Below are 14,380 nucleotides of genomic sequence, written 5' to 3' on the forward strand. Positions count from 1 at the left end.
CGCAACTTTGTTAGTCATACGTATATGTTTTTATTGAGTTAAGACTATAATTTAGAGATTGTACTCGTTAGTTTTTAAAAATCAATTAAACCCTGCCTAAACCAAACCATAATCGTTTTGGTATATTTTGGGCGATACGACAAAATCGTGCACACCTTTTCATTCATACCTATCTGATTTCGTTGTATTTAGAATACATATTAGAGTATTGTTGGTTCATTTTTTTTTTAATTCATTAAGCCCTACCTAAACCAAACCATAAAAGATAAAAAATATTACACTATCTATAAAATATTCAAAGTTATGTAGGTATGATTTAAGTGCATAATTATAGATACTTTATGGATAGACGAGTATTTTTTGACTATTATCTATTATGGCTTGGTTTCGCAGAGTTTAATTGTATTTTAAAAACTAACCAACACCATCTGTAAATTGTAGTCTTATTTCAATGAAAATAAATGCGTATGACTGACAAAGTTTAGTGTGTCCTATTATGGCGGATCTTACTAACAGCTTACCTCCACCCTTCGCCACTGAATGACTACACATGACTGATTGAAGAAACATCAAATTAATATTAAAACAATTCTACAACAATTTTTTGAATTGTTCAAGTAGGTGCCAGAATGATTGAGTTTCAATTAGGGATTTTATGTTTCCCTATAACATGGTGCCAGTTTTTCATCTCCCGTCTCTAAATAAACTGTCAGAACTAGGCATGTAAGTAATTTGATCCTCTGACCCGTAGGTTTTTATTACATGAGAATCTTGACACTGATCTGTCAATTATTATATTGGAACATATTATGAAAGTCAACCGATGTAAACTGACAATAAAATACTTACAGTATTCAAAATGGCGGTAACGGTTATGCAATCATGTAGATACAAAGCACTTGTTTTTAACTGCAACTTCAAACAGACGCGAATCGTGACGCTGATATTATTAATTATTATATTGGAACATATTAAAGTCAACCGATGTAAACTGACCATTATCAGTCATCCATAATTAAACAGTTATCCAATTATGTAGGTATGTAATATAATAGTAATTGTATATTGTATAAATGAATCGTATACAATCAAGCACGCGATAAACCTGCAGGTCCAAACGAGTCCAGGATGCAACTGAAAAAATCACAAAAATATTATGGTATTTTGAAACTGTTAGAGATGTGACACAACCGTGAAAGTCTCAATCAAACATCATATCCATATAAATAATATCCGTTCGTGATACTACGAATACAAAAATTGTAATGGATGTAAATTTTTATTTGAATAACAATATTATTGTGACCTAAATAGTAAAGATCGACATTTTGAGTTTATTTTCGGCTCTTACTCGGAGTTTACTCTGGCTAGGTATGTCACTGTATGCTGAACACGGCTATTTTGTAATTTACCTTAATAGCTGTGCGTCATCCAGGTAGGTAGAGGTTTTGCGATATTTTTTTAAGGTTCTGCCACACAAAAATGCTTCGAAATCACAAAATAAACTATAGGCAATGTCTATAATCCAGAGAATGAACAATTCTAGTTGAAATACAATATTATGTAGGTAGGTATCCAGTGACGTCCCGTGAGGGTAGGCAGATTTAGCGTTGCTTGGGGGCGGCAGTTACTTGAAGGGCGGCAAACCGAGGAAATCATTTAGATTTAGTATATATATAGAAATAACTACCGAAACTGAGTACTTAATAACGAAAACATCGTTAATTTCAAAAATTCAGCTCACTGGTTGGAAACAAAATGTATTAATTAGCTTAAAAGGTTTAACAGGACTTTAATTTATGTCAGTTTCGCGATGTCTAGTTTACTTCCGTTGCCCTTCGACGTCCTTGGTGACCAGAAACCACACGAGCATTTTAAAAAATATTCTTATAAAAAAATGGGGCGGCATTATGGCGCTGCCCAGGAGCGGTATTTTGTCTAGTGACGTCATTGTAGGTACTTATTAGGTACTTATTACACATAATTTAATAATCGATAGGATCGGTTTACAGTGGGAAATGCAAAAATATACCTTAGTACCGAATACTAACAAATAGAGAAACAAAAGTTTCTATTGAATATAATTATGAACACCGATATGTCGTGGTTATAAATAAATTATTTTATTTTTTAGTGCAACGGTAAGTGTCTAATTTAATAAAAAAAATGTCCGACTTTAGAGCAGTGGTTTCCAAACTTTATGTTACTACGCCTCCCTTTTAAAAAAATATAATCTTGGCACCTACCCCCCTTTATTTCACTAAATAATACAGACACCTTTTTGAATAGCCAAAAATGTACTACTTAATACAACAAAGAAAAAAAATACTTAATTAAGTAGGTATAAATAATTACAAGATAAAAAAAACTTTTTATATACCACGTTTTAAAAGTTTCTGTTATAAACTTGACAATTATGTGTATTAACAAAAACTTTTTATTGTGCTTGATAGAAATACTGAATAAATATTATAGAATACAGAAATGTTATTTTGACAATTCATTTTGATTTCCATAGTAACGCACGTATAGATATATTAATAATTTAGTTGCTAGGACCCACTTAGCAACCAATTTTTTCCGAAACATACAAAACAGAATTAACTGAAAATGAATTCAATTCTGCTTAAAGATGACCAAAAGTATTAAAAGAATGCATTGTCGTCGTGTTCTGATATATTCTAAACGTTTCAAATGGCTAGTCGGGAAGTTATTTAAAAATCTTGGACAAACAAGAAAAAATCTGTACCGGACAAACAAGAATACGAGCTTATAAAAACGTGGTAAAATAAACAAGATTTTACTTAGTACTTTTATTATATTCAATTTTAAATTAATTTGTTTTTCATGCGATGGATGTGCTTGTTTCTTAGCACAAAGTGCTCTTTTCTACAAACGGGGTCAATATTTGGATTTCATTGCAGCTTGCAGCTAATGCTGAAAATCCCGTTTAGCATACGAATGGTATAGCAGTACCTACTTTACTTATAACTTGCACTGCTTTTCTTGACAAAGTATTATATTATTTCTTCACTTCGGTTCAATCAAAATTTAACTAGGGTTTTTGTTTCATTGAATTATCACATGATAATTCTATCATTTTTTTTCCTTTTCAATAGTAGTCAATCCAAATTCATCATCGCTCATTGACAAATGGATTCTATCATGGGCGCCACATCCTGAAGCGGGCCCACAGGCCAGAATCTTTGGTGAGCCCACCTACCTATCGCTGAAGTTAAGGGCAGTGTGGTGCTCTAAAGTAGTGTTTCCTAAATTATACACGGGAATTATCATTTAAGTAGGTATCTACCTATAGCAATCATCATATAGGTATCACATCAAATTGCAATGCAATGCAATACTACATATTTAAAATATTTAATAGTCTTGGAACAAAGTAGTGCCTAGAAAGTAAAGACTTTTTTTTTAACTATTAGATTAAATTTGTGATGCCTGTTATGCCCGGGCCCCAGGCTCTTTATAAACTATGCATTTGCAAACTGTTAACCTGTGGCTACATTTGTGTTAAACTTTTCGCGCCTCCAGTTTGGAAATCGCTGCTTTAGAGTGTTCATTTTTATTTTATTTATTATATCACTAATGCAAAAAAAAAAATTGCCTCGCGAAAAGATCATCGATACTGCTGAGGTATGAGCACATCTCTATTTATATCATATCGGCTGATCAAAATATTATTTTAGGAGGTTTAATTAATAATCGACCTATGCGACGTGTTTCAGACAAAGGATACTGCATGGTATTTTCACGTTGCATAAAGTCTACTTTCGTGTGCTGTAATATTACCTATGTAATTTCACAATGCTTTGTGTTGGCTGCTTGAATTGAACAGATCAAATAAATAAAAAAATGAAATAAAGGGAGGTCTGCGTACTATGTAGGTACGCTACAAAACAGGTGGGATAGTACGCCCGAAATACTATAATATAATCTTTAATTGTGTCATTACTTGATAACTTCATTATTCAAGTGGATTTAAGTATTAAAAAGACCCTTAATTTTACCATGAACACCATTTGGAAAACGCTACTGTAGAGCATCACACTGCCTTTAACCTTGGTGATAGGTAAGGGGACCGACAAAGATCCTAGCCTTGGGGCCCGCTTCAGGATGTGGGGGCCATGCCTACGACCATCTGCATAGTGATATATCTTTGTATTGTGTGACAAAGAAGTGCAGCAATGCATTAATTGCTTTGTTTTTACAGCAGTAACTGTCAGACCAGTACCTGCATAGATTTCTTGATTTGACAATAAATTGATATTATTTGATCCCTGTCTAACTTTCTCACGTCCAGGACAATTATTGGTAAGTGTTTGAACTAAATATTGTATTCCATATTGTAGTAAATATACGTGTGATCATTTGAGGTAGGTAGGTATATCTTAGTTTTGTTATCGTTTGTCGTTATGTAGGTTATGAAAAATGTCAAGAATGATATTTCGTCACCCAACTGTGTACCGTGGTCCATAGTTGGGACATTTTTTACTAATAGTAGGTACATCATGGCCCCCACAATAGGGGGCTGACAGAGCTCTGGCCTGGGGGCCTGGGCTTAGGAGGGGCCCGGCATGATGCGTCGACCAGATAAGTTAGATAAACGCAAATTAAAAATTTTCTCCAATAGTAAAAAAGTCGCCTGTTACGCGCGGTATTTTTCTTCAAAGATATTAACATTTTAAAAAAAGTGGTTATGCGATAGATACAATTTTTGATTGTTGTGTGTCAATACTCGACAACTCCATAATTCAAGTAGTTGTTTTCAAAAATACAAAAATCGCTAAATAATTTACCTCGAACACCATTTGTAAAATGCTTGTACCTATAGTGTCATATTTTTGTTAGCCTTAACGATAGGTAGGGGGGGCCATCAAAGATTCTAGCCTGGGGGTCCGTTTCAGGATCTGCTACATGACCAGAACATAGTTAAGGCAGCAGACACACGGCATTGCAGTTGACATGCGTCGACGCATGTATTATTTGATTCCAATTACATCCGATTAGAATCACCAATTATTAGATAGAACAAATCTAACTGGTGATTCTAATCGGATGCAATTGGAATCAAATAAGACCCTGCGTCGACGCACGTCTAGGTACTGCAATGCCGTGTGTCTGTAGCCTAAGATTATATCTTTAATATTTACTTATTGATAGAAAAAACGATTTTTAATGCTTTAGCTACTTATTTTTTATTATTTGAATAAGTATTTATTGTATTTGAATGAGTATTTATTGTGATAACTATTGTTGATAGAGTTTTTTACTCTTTCTGCTAGATTACCGGGTGCCTCACTTAATGAAAATACAATGGATACAATCACTGTATGTACCTATCCTTTATGTTTATACTTTAAAGGTCATTTGGAAAGAATTAGAACATAATAATTCTGATACAAGCTGCATGGCCCCCACATCCTGAAGCGGGCCCTGAGGCTAGGATCTTTGGCGGCCCCCCTACCTATCTCTAATGTTAAAGACAGTGTGACACATCACATTAACATTTTTCAAATGTTGTTACAGCTCAATTTAAGGGCCCTTATTCAGTGTATTAATAAGTATTTTTTTCTATTTACAATATTACAATCTACTTTCATCATGGAGTTGTCGAGTATCAATACGCAATAATCAAAAATTACATCGTTCAACTATATAATTTAAAATTAACAAATGTTAATTAGTCATGAAGTATAATAGCACAGCAGGCGACTTTTTTTAAACTATTAAAGCAAATTTGTGATGTGAGTGTTTATCTTACTTATCTGATCAACCCGCCACGCCGGGCCCACCCAGACCCGGCCCTTATGGGGGCCATGACAAGCTGTATTAAAAAAAGAACGAGGAAGGTCCGAGTTAAACCTGGTAAAATTATTGCAACTAAATGCCAACAAGACTTTGTGTGACAACAACACAAGTGCCAGTATTTAAAAAATAATAAAAAATACCTACTTTCATTATTTTTTTCGTTGTAAATAATCATGATAAACATGTCTCATATAATCTATAATTGAAAGAGTTGAGAATTTTTAATTTACTTATTTAAATATAATAATATGTAGATATATATTATATTGTTACAGTTATATAGGCACTTCTACAGTGGTTATTCAAAATTGTGGGAGGCGGAAATTTTGGTTTAGCACCGGGCGGGAACCTCTGTCGGCACGACCCAGTCTCATCACTGAATAAGAAAGACGTATGTCACCACACAATATATTCATGTAGCTGCTAAAGCTGCTAGAGCTAGATGAATGTTGACACCGTGGATCGAATCCTAGTATGTAATTATTTTATTGAAATCTCGTCATACATCAATTACTAGGTATATAACAGTAGCGAAGGGTGGGGATAGGCTGTTGATACGCCATAAATAGTGCATATTAAACTTTGTTAAGTAGTCATACGTATTTGTTTTTATTGAACTATGACTACAATTTATATATGGCTTTGGTTATTTTTTTAAAAATTAATTAAACCCTGCCTAAACCAAACCATAATAGCTTTTGTACATTTTGGGCGATGCTACATAATTGTGCACACTTTTTCATTCATAGATACTTATTTGTTTTCGTTGTAGGTACATATTACACATATCGTTGGTTCATTTTTATAAATGCATTAAGCCCTGCCTAAATCAAACTATCAGTGATATTCTATCAATAAATCAATATATAAAATATTATTCTATCTATAAAATATTCAGTTATGTATGATTTAATTGCATAATTTTAGATATTTTATAGATAGACGAGTATTTTTTGACAATTGTCTATTATGGCTTGGTTATTCATTTGGTTTTATTGAATTTAAAAAACTAACCAACACCATCTGTAAATTGTAGTCTTATTTCAATAAAAACAAATACGTATGATTGACAAAGTTTAGTGTGCACTATTTATGGCGGATCTTAAGAGTCTACCTACACCCTTCGCCACTGGTGCGTTGCCCATCAGGTGTTTATTAGATGTAATTAGCATGTTATTTAAATGTGGTAATTAAATATTAATTAAAAGGTCCGCAGTGAATGGGATAATATGTAGCTCTAGCAAGGTATGTAAGTTTCATTGGGGAAAAAATGTGAGTTCCATTTTAGTTATAAATGTGCTTCTGATGACTAGGAACCCATGTTGTAGATGTAGATTGTAGAATGAAGATGTGTCGTATTAATACATAATTACAAAATAAAAATAACTTTTTATATATGTACCTACCACGTTTATAATTTTCTGTTGGATCATATAAACTTGACAATTTTATGTATTAATAAATACTTTTGTTTGTACTTGATAGAAATACTGAATAGGTACATAGGTATTATAAAATACTGAAATGTCATTTTGAGATTTCATATTGATTTCCATAGTAACGCACGTATATATTAATAATTTAGTTGCTAGGACCCACTTAGCAACCAATAATAATGTTTTACTTATTAGGTACGATGGCTAAAAGTATTAAAAGAATGCATTGTCGTCGTGTTCTAATATATTATAAAAGTTTCAAATGTCTAGCTAGTCGGGAAGTTAGTTTAAAATCTTCAATCGTCCAATACAAATCTTGGACAAACAAGAAAAAAATTGTACTGGACAAACAAGAATACGAGCTAATAAAAACGTGGTAAAATAGTTTTTAATTTTTAATGTAGGTAGATAAGTCGGTATCATCTAACTGACTAATGAAACTGACTAATAAATAAAATCATATTCCAAATTAATGTATATTATGCTTTAACCAAGCTTCGAGCCACCTACCTAATTGTGATAATTTAATCCAGCTTATCAATAATTGCCTTATTATTCACTATCGGTTTTGCATTGCAATTGTTTAAACGGTTGAGGTTAAAGCATATTGGCGCGATACCAGTGGATGCGGGTTCACATCCCGTCGAGCTTCGAATTTTTTCAAAAGTGATTTTTTCTAGTGGGTATCTATACATCTGAGGCATGGCCCTCATATCCTCTAGCCTGGGGGCCCTAGCTTAATAGGGGCCCGGCGTGGCGGATCGACCAGCCAAGTGAGAAACATATCTACGTCACAAAATTTTGTGCAATTCAGTGATCTTGTTGTTTCAGTCATTGTTACTGCAGTCGCTTTCTTGGTAAGTAGAGTCACCTCGCTATCTACTCCCTTCGACGGAACCAGAAACCACTCTTCTCTCCAGGCCGCTCGGGCCTACTCTTGCCACGTGACCGAAGAATGGAACGCGTCTCTTGCAATTAGCTGAAAGACGTTCTTTGATGAGTTATTTAATGGTTAAATAGGTGCATAGACTATAATATATTTACTTAATCAATAAAATCAAAATAAAATAATAAAAATTAGCAATGTACATGTACCTATAATATTAATATGTAGGTATTATGTACTTAATATAAATACAAGTTAAATAAATGGTTACTAGGTCTTATAGCGCCTGTACATGTGCATGGATTTACTGGCAGCAATAGTGCGTATTTTAAGCTATCGTGACAATAACTGTTTACAAGTAAAAGTGCGGACTGTCTCTCCAATCTCATTCTTCAAGAGGAAGCGAGACGCGATCTTGTTATTGTGTGGTACTATTTGACAAGGAGAGAAAATCGGTTAACCTCAAAATGAGTATTGTTCGTTTTTCTGCCGGCAGGTTCGCTACTATCGTTCTACTGCGTAGGCGAATATCCCTACTGTCGCATGAAAATTCAGAAGCTTCCAAACTTTTTTGATTCATGCATGCAGCTTGCAACTGCAGTATACCTAATACATGTTTACCCATAGGTACCTACATTTTCTTGTTATGGCCACGATTAGAGCTTCCAAACCGGTTATAACCGTAAACCGTAAAATATTTGTAAAATTTATTTCAGGAACTTTGCCAATGTTAATAATTACTTATGTTATTATGTATCGTTTAAATAAATGGATTATCCACTTATTCTTATTAGTAGGTATTGCAGCGGCCTTTTTGTTTCGTCAATTACCAAGAATAAAAATAATAGCGCGACCCTTTGAAGGATTATGTGTAACTACAGCTTAGGGGGTGTACCATGGCCCCCACAAGAGGGGGGCCCGGCATGGCGGGTCGACCAGCCAAGTGATATAAACACACATAACAAAACTACGCTAACAGTAAAAAAGGTGCAATTTCACTTCAAGCATACTAACATTTCAAAATATGTACTTGTGCGATGCAATTTTCGATTATTGTTCGATGACTCTACAATTCAAGTGAGTGTATTAAAAATACAAAAAATCGCTAAAAAATACCCTAAATTTCACCTTGAACACTATTTGTATTACACAATTGTAGATCGTCAGACTGACTTTAACCTTAGCGATAAGTAGGGGGGCCCGCCGAAGATTCTAGCCTGGGGGCTCTGCTTCACGATGAGGGGGCCATGGGGTGTACACAACTTTCTTGGGAAGTTGAGTGCACGTGTCTTATGCCGTGTCCACACTGGCAACAAGTTGCTGTGCAACCTCATTAAATTTTTCGATAATTATCATAATTATCGTAAAATCAAACGAGTTGCCAGTGTGGACCCGGAATTATGGATAAGTATATATTTTAACCTTCATAAAATATACCTAAGTAGGTACCTACTGTTTTTGAATTTAATATTTTAAAAAGCTTAATGACCATTTTAAAACCATTAGAAATTTGTGTGAAAGAATTGAGCAAAACTGACGCAACAATTTTATCGGCAGAGAGCGTATTTCATTTTCTGAGCAACTGAAAAAAAATGAGAATCCACTAAGCTATGAATTATTGACAAATATTTTAACTGAACGAATATTAGAATTTCAATTGCCAACAAGTTTTGCATGAAAATTCGAAGTTCTATGAACCACGAAACGATGCATTGGTATTAAAATATTTCGTTTTAAAAAATAAGTGAACATAGCTGGTTTGCAGTCGCATATCAAAAAAATAATTCAAATTATTTTTACGAGACTGAAGAATAAATCCATTGTTTCACAACTAATAAATAATCCACAAAGGCGCGAAATTTGGTTCTCACTAAAATAGCGTATGTAATATTTTCTCAATGATAATAGGCATTTTTTTTTTTTTTTTTTTGACCATGTCCGATCCTGATAGGATCATATGGGCCTCTACAGAGTGGAGGTTTGTATTGACAGATTTTGTTTTTTTACGAGAAATGGATGTCAGCCACTTGCTCAACCTATTAGGTCCATACCCTGACACACACAAATTGAAAAACAATATGTGTACTTTCCAGACCCAGGCTTTATAGTCCAACGCTTATGCCGCGCGGCCACCGTGGGCGTTAAGGCATAATAGGCATAGCCCCCGCAAAGGGGGGCTGACAGGGCTATAGCCTGGGGGCCCGACGTGGCGAATCGACCAGATAAGTGATTTAAACACACATCACAAATTTTCTCGAACAAAAAAAAAATCACACATAGAGCGTCACACTGCCTTTATCTTTAGCGATAGGTAGGGGGCCCGTCAAAGATCCTAGCCTGGGGGCCCGCTGCAGGATGTGGGGGCCATGATAATAGGTATAATAATTATACAGTAAACAAAAGACCGGTGTATTGATTTTTAATCATATCGCTAGAAAACGCTAGATTTAACGCCATACGCCAGACGCCAGTTAGATGACTTTTGAAAAATTCTATATCTGACAAGAGAAATGCTAAGCAGCTAAGCGCTAAGCCAACAACACTCGCTGTTCGGGAGTTATCGATGGACGATAAGTAATTAGTAATGATCGGATTTATATGCTGGTGAGCTAGAGTAGTGCATGTTTTGTCAGAGTGTAGGTCATGGCCCTCACATCCTGAACCGGGCCCCCATGCTAGGATCTTTGGCGGGCCCCCGTACCTATCTCTAAGGATAAAGGCAGTGAGATGCTCTACAGTGGCGTTTACCAAATGGTGTACGCGGTAAAATTAATGTGTATATTTAGTGTTTTTTGTTGTATATTTTAATACATCCATTTGAATTCAGGAGTTGTCGAGTGTCGATACACAATTAAATATTTTATCGTACAACCATATAATTTTAAGTAATAGCATTATTGAAGGAAAAAAGCTCCGCAGGTGACTTTTTTTACTATTAAAGCAAATTTGTGCTGTGTCTTTATCTCACTTATCTGGTCGACTGGCCTCGCGGGGCCCCTCCTAAGCCCGGGCCCCCAGGCTAGACCCCTGTCAGCCCCCCCCCTTGTGGGGGCCATGGTGTAGGTATGCGCAGTTACAGTGGCGAAGACTCCATGCTAGGCGATTATTTGAAGACTGCCTTCTTAAGAAAAATATATTTTAATTGCATATTGACTTATTTATATAATCACTTGATCATATATTCCAGGGTTTCCCAATCTATGCTCCGCGGAACACCAGTATTCCGCCGAACCTGAATAGGTGTTCCGCGACCATTTGGAAAGTTTTTATACACTGCAACACATTTAAAGATCTTCTATTAAGTAGAAATAAAATAAGTGAATCTAAAATAATTAAAGAACCTACTTCATATTGAAAGGCGAGTGATGGTCAATCTCCACTGATGTTTATGAAGTATCTAGATAGGTCATGCCTCCCACAAGGGGGATGGGGCTGACAGGCCTCTAGCCTGGGGGCCTGGGCTTACGAGGGGCCCAGCGTGAGAGATCGACCAGCCAACTGAGATAAACACACATCACAAACATGCACTAATAGTAAATAATGTCGCCTGCGCTGGACCTAACGGATTTTTTTTTAAACAGTACATGTTCAAACACGCGCGTTAACATTATTTTACTCCCTACTTCAATTTTAGTTTGTCAATTTATGGCTATGGCCGTATGTTGTAGCTTAACCACTAGGGAATGCCAAAAGAAATGGCGCATGTCAAAAAAAACACTACCTTATTCTTAGGTCAATAATTATTATAAAGCTATCATTATTCGTAGGATGTTTATCATACTTGAATGGTCAAAGACATAGCTTATAATGAGTATCTTTAGAATTATCTTCAAATGTGTTAATCTTGCCCATTTTTGAATAATAAATTCTAATTAATTAATTGAATAATAAATTCTAATAATAAGCCTAATTCTTGTCAAATTTGGGATCACAGAGATTATCAATATATTTTTTTATCATACATATTTCACTATAATAATGTCGATATAAATTATTCTGATGGTTTTATAAATGTGTTTAAAAATTAATAAATTTAAAAAATCTTAACACCACTGCACAGTTATGTACTGAAATATGACTATATTCTAAAACATTAGAGCGAGAGGTTTAAGAGAATACTATTTTATGTCATAAAAATACTTTATGCAGTCATCAAATGGATAATAGGGTTCAAAATTATATAAATAGATTATCTACAACGTTTAAGGTATGTCCAGGATCATGCTTAGTTAGCTTAATAGAACAAAAGCTCCATTTTGACCTACGCTGAGCATGTCCCCCCTTAATCGAATATTAATAAATATAGTTTTTAAAAATAAAAAGAACTTTTGTCTAATGATTTTTGATGTGTATAAATGTTTTGAAAAAATACGTAATTTAAACAGCTGATCGCTTAATTTTTATGTCGTCAGTGAGTTTTTGAAGTTTCATTAAATTAGTGTTTCGTTGTCATTAGTGTGTACCATGGCCCCCACAAGAGGGGGCTGACAGGGCTCTAGCCTGGGGGCCCGGGCTCAGCAGGGGTGCGGCGAGGCGAGTCGACCAGATAATTGAGATAAACACACATCACAAATTTGCTTTACTAGTAAAAAAAAAAGCCGTCTGCGGTGCTATTTTACTTTTATAATATTAATATTTAAAATTATGGGGTTTCACAATACAATTTTCAATAAGTAATTCGAATGGATATATTTAAATATACAATAAAACATTAATTTTACCGCGTACACCATTTGGAAATCGCTAGTGTAGAGCGTCACACTACCTTTATCTTTAGCGATAGGTAGGGGGGCCTGCCAAAGATCCTAGCCTGGGGGCCCGCTTCCGGATGTGGCGGCCATGGTGTGTACCTATTCATTAGTAGTAATATCGTATAATCTTCTTATTTCTCGTAAGTATACCTGACAAGTGTGTTCTTTTTATCAGATCTCCACAGCCTACCTCTTTCCAAAAGTCACCCTTCGCCACTGCACAGTTATGAGAGTTGCACAGAAATCCGTTTTGAGACATGCAGAATCAAAAAATATAAATTTATTGTGCATATAAATGCATATTTGAGACGTTATAGTATATTTGAGACATAAGTGCATATTTCATAAGTAAATACATATTTATGGGATTTTGCAGTTATTTATAAAACATTGTAGATTGCAAGACGATAGCAGCTGTGATCAAGGCTCATTTTTTAGCAGAAGTATTCACAAAACTGGAGTCACGAGGACTTCGCCTAACAGTCACAGTGGAAGATGTTAAAAAAATATTGTCTTCCATCCTTCAGATCCATCTTCCATAGGTGTAACGAGACTAATGGGGGACATAAACGAAAAATTTGCCAATATTTTATCAAGAAATACAGATTTCGATAGTCTACAAAATTGATGCTTACATAACTGAACAGGTGTGGATTTACCAGAAAAAGTCAAGTCAACTCAGGCATTTATATTTTTTTTTCCAATTACCTCTGTGGACGTTGAGAGGTCGTTTGCCGAATATAAACAATTAATACTGGCAGATATGCGGAAAATTTTAATGTCTAAACACGTTTAAAAAGAGAACCTCAACCTGGCTTACCTGTTCTTCAAGCCGACCAGATTCCGGCGTCCTAGAAGGCCGCTAAATACTATTTATAGAGTGTATACGGCGGAGCTACGGGATGTTGGTTTAACCTGAAACGAAGCAAGAAGACTGGGGAGTGACACGGATTCTTAGAGGCGCCGCGTGGTGTCCATATGCTCCAATTAAGGGGCGGATATGGCCAAGGAAGAAGAAGAGAAGAATCACTTTACGTGTAATTTTTTGAAAATGCAGAAAAGTATCGGTCTTTCAACTTGTGGGTACTATATGTATATTTTTGCCGAAATACTATATTTTTCATGTCTGTGTACTATAATTCGGTGACAAAAATATGGCAATACTGACCAACAGTAAAAGACGCCAGGAAAATGAAAAATAAATAATTATTTCGACTTTTACACTTCTTTTATGTTGCAAAAAAAAATATTTCGAAATGCGACAAATAGCAACAAACCCTTGGCGTGGCTCGGCATTTTTTACAACGTTTATATTAGGTCGTGTTCTTATTTGTCTTGTAAATCTTGCAATCGGTTTTTAACTAACTTCCCGACTATAGATCTACCATCATAAATTGGCGTTTCAGGGAGGGCGCTAGTATGACATTGAGAATATTACCATAACTAACAAAAAAATGGTAATTTATAATTTTTTATTGGTAGTA

The sequence above is a fragment of the Rhyacophila brunnea genome, unplaced genomic scaffold (genome assembly GCF_057557595.1).
Source record: "Rhyacophila brunnea isolate RB1 unplaced genomic scaffold, BYU_Rbru_1.0 scaffold_1, whole genome shotgun sequence".
Classification (NCBI taxonomy): Eukaryota; Metazoa; Arthropoda; class Insecta; order Trichoptera; family Rhyacophilidae; genus Rhyacophila; species Rhyacophila brunnea.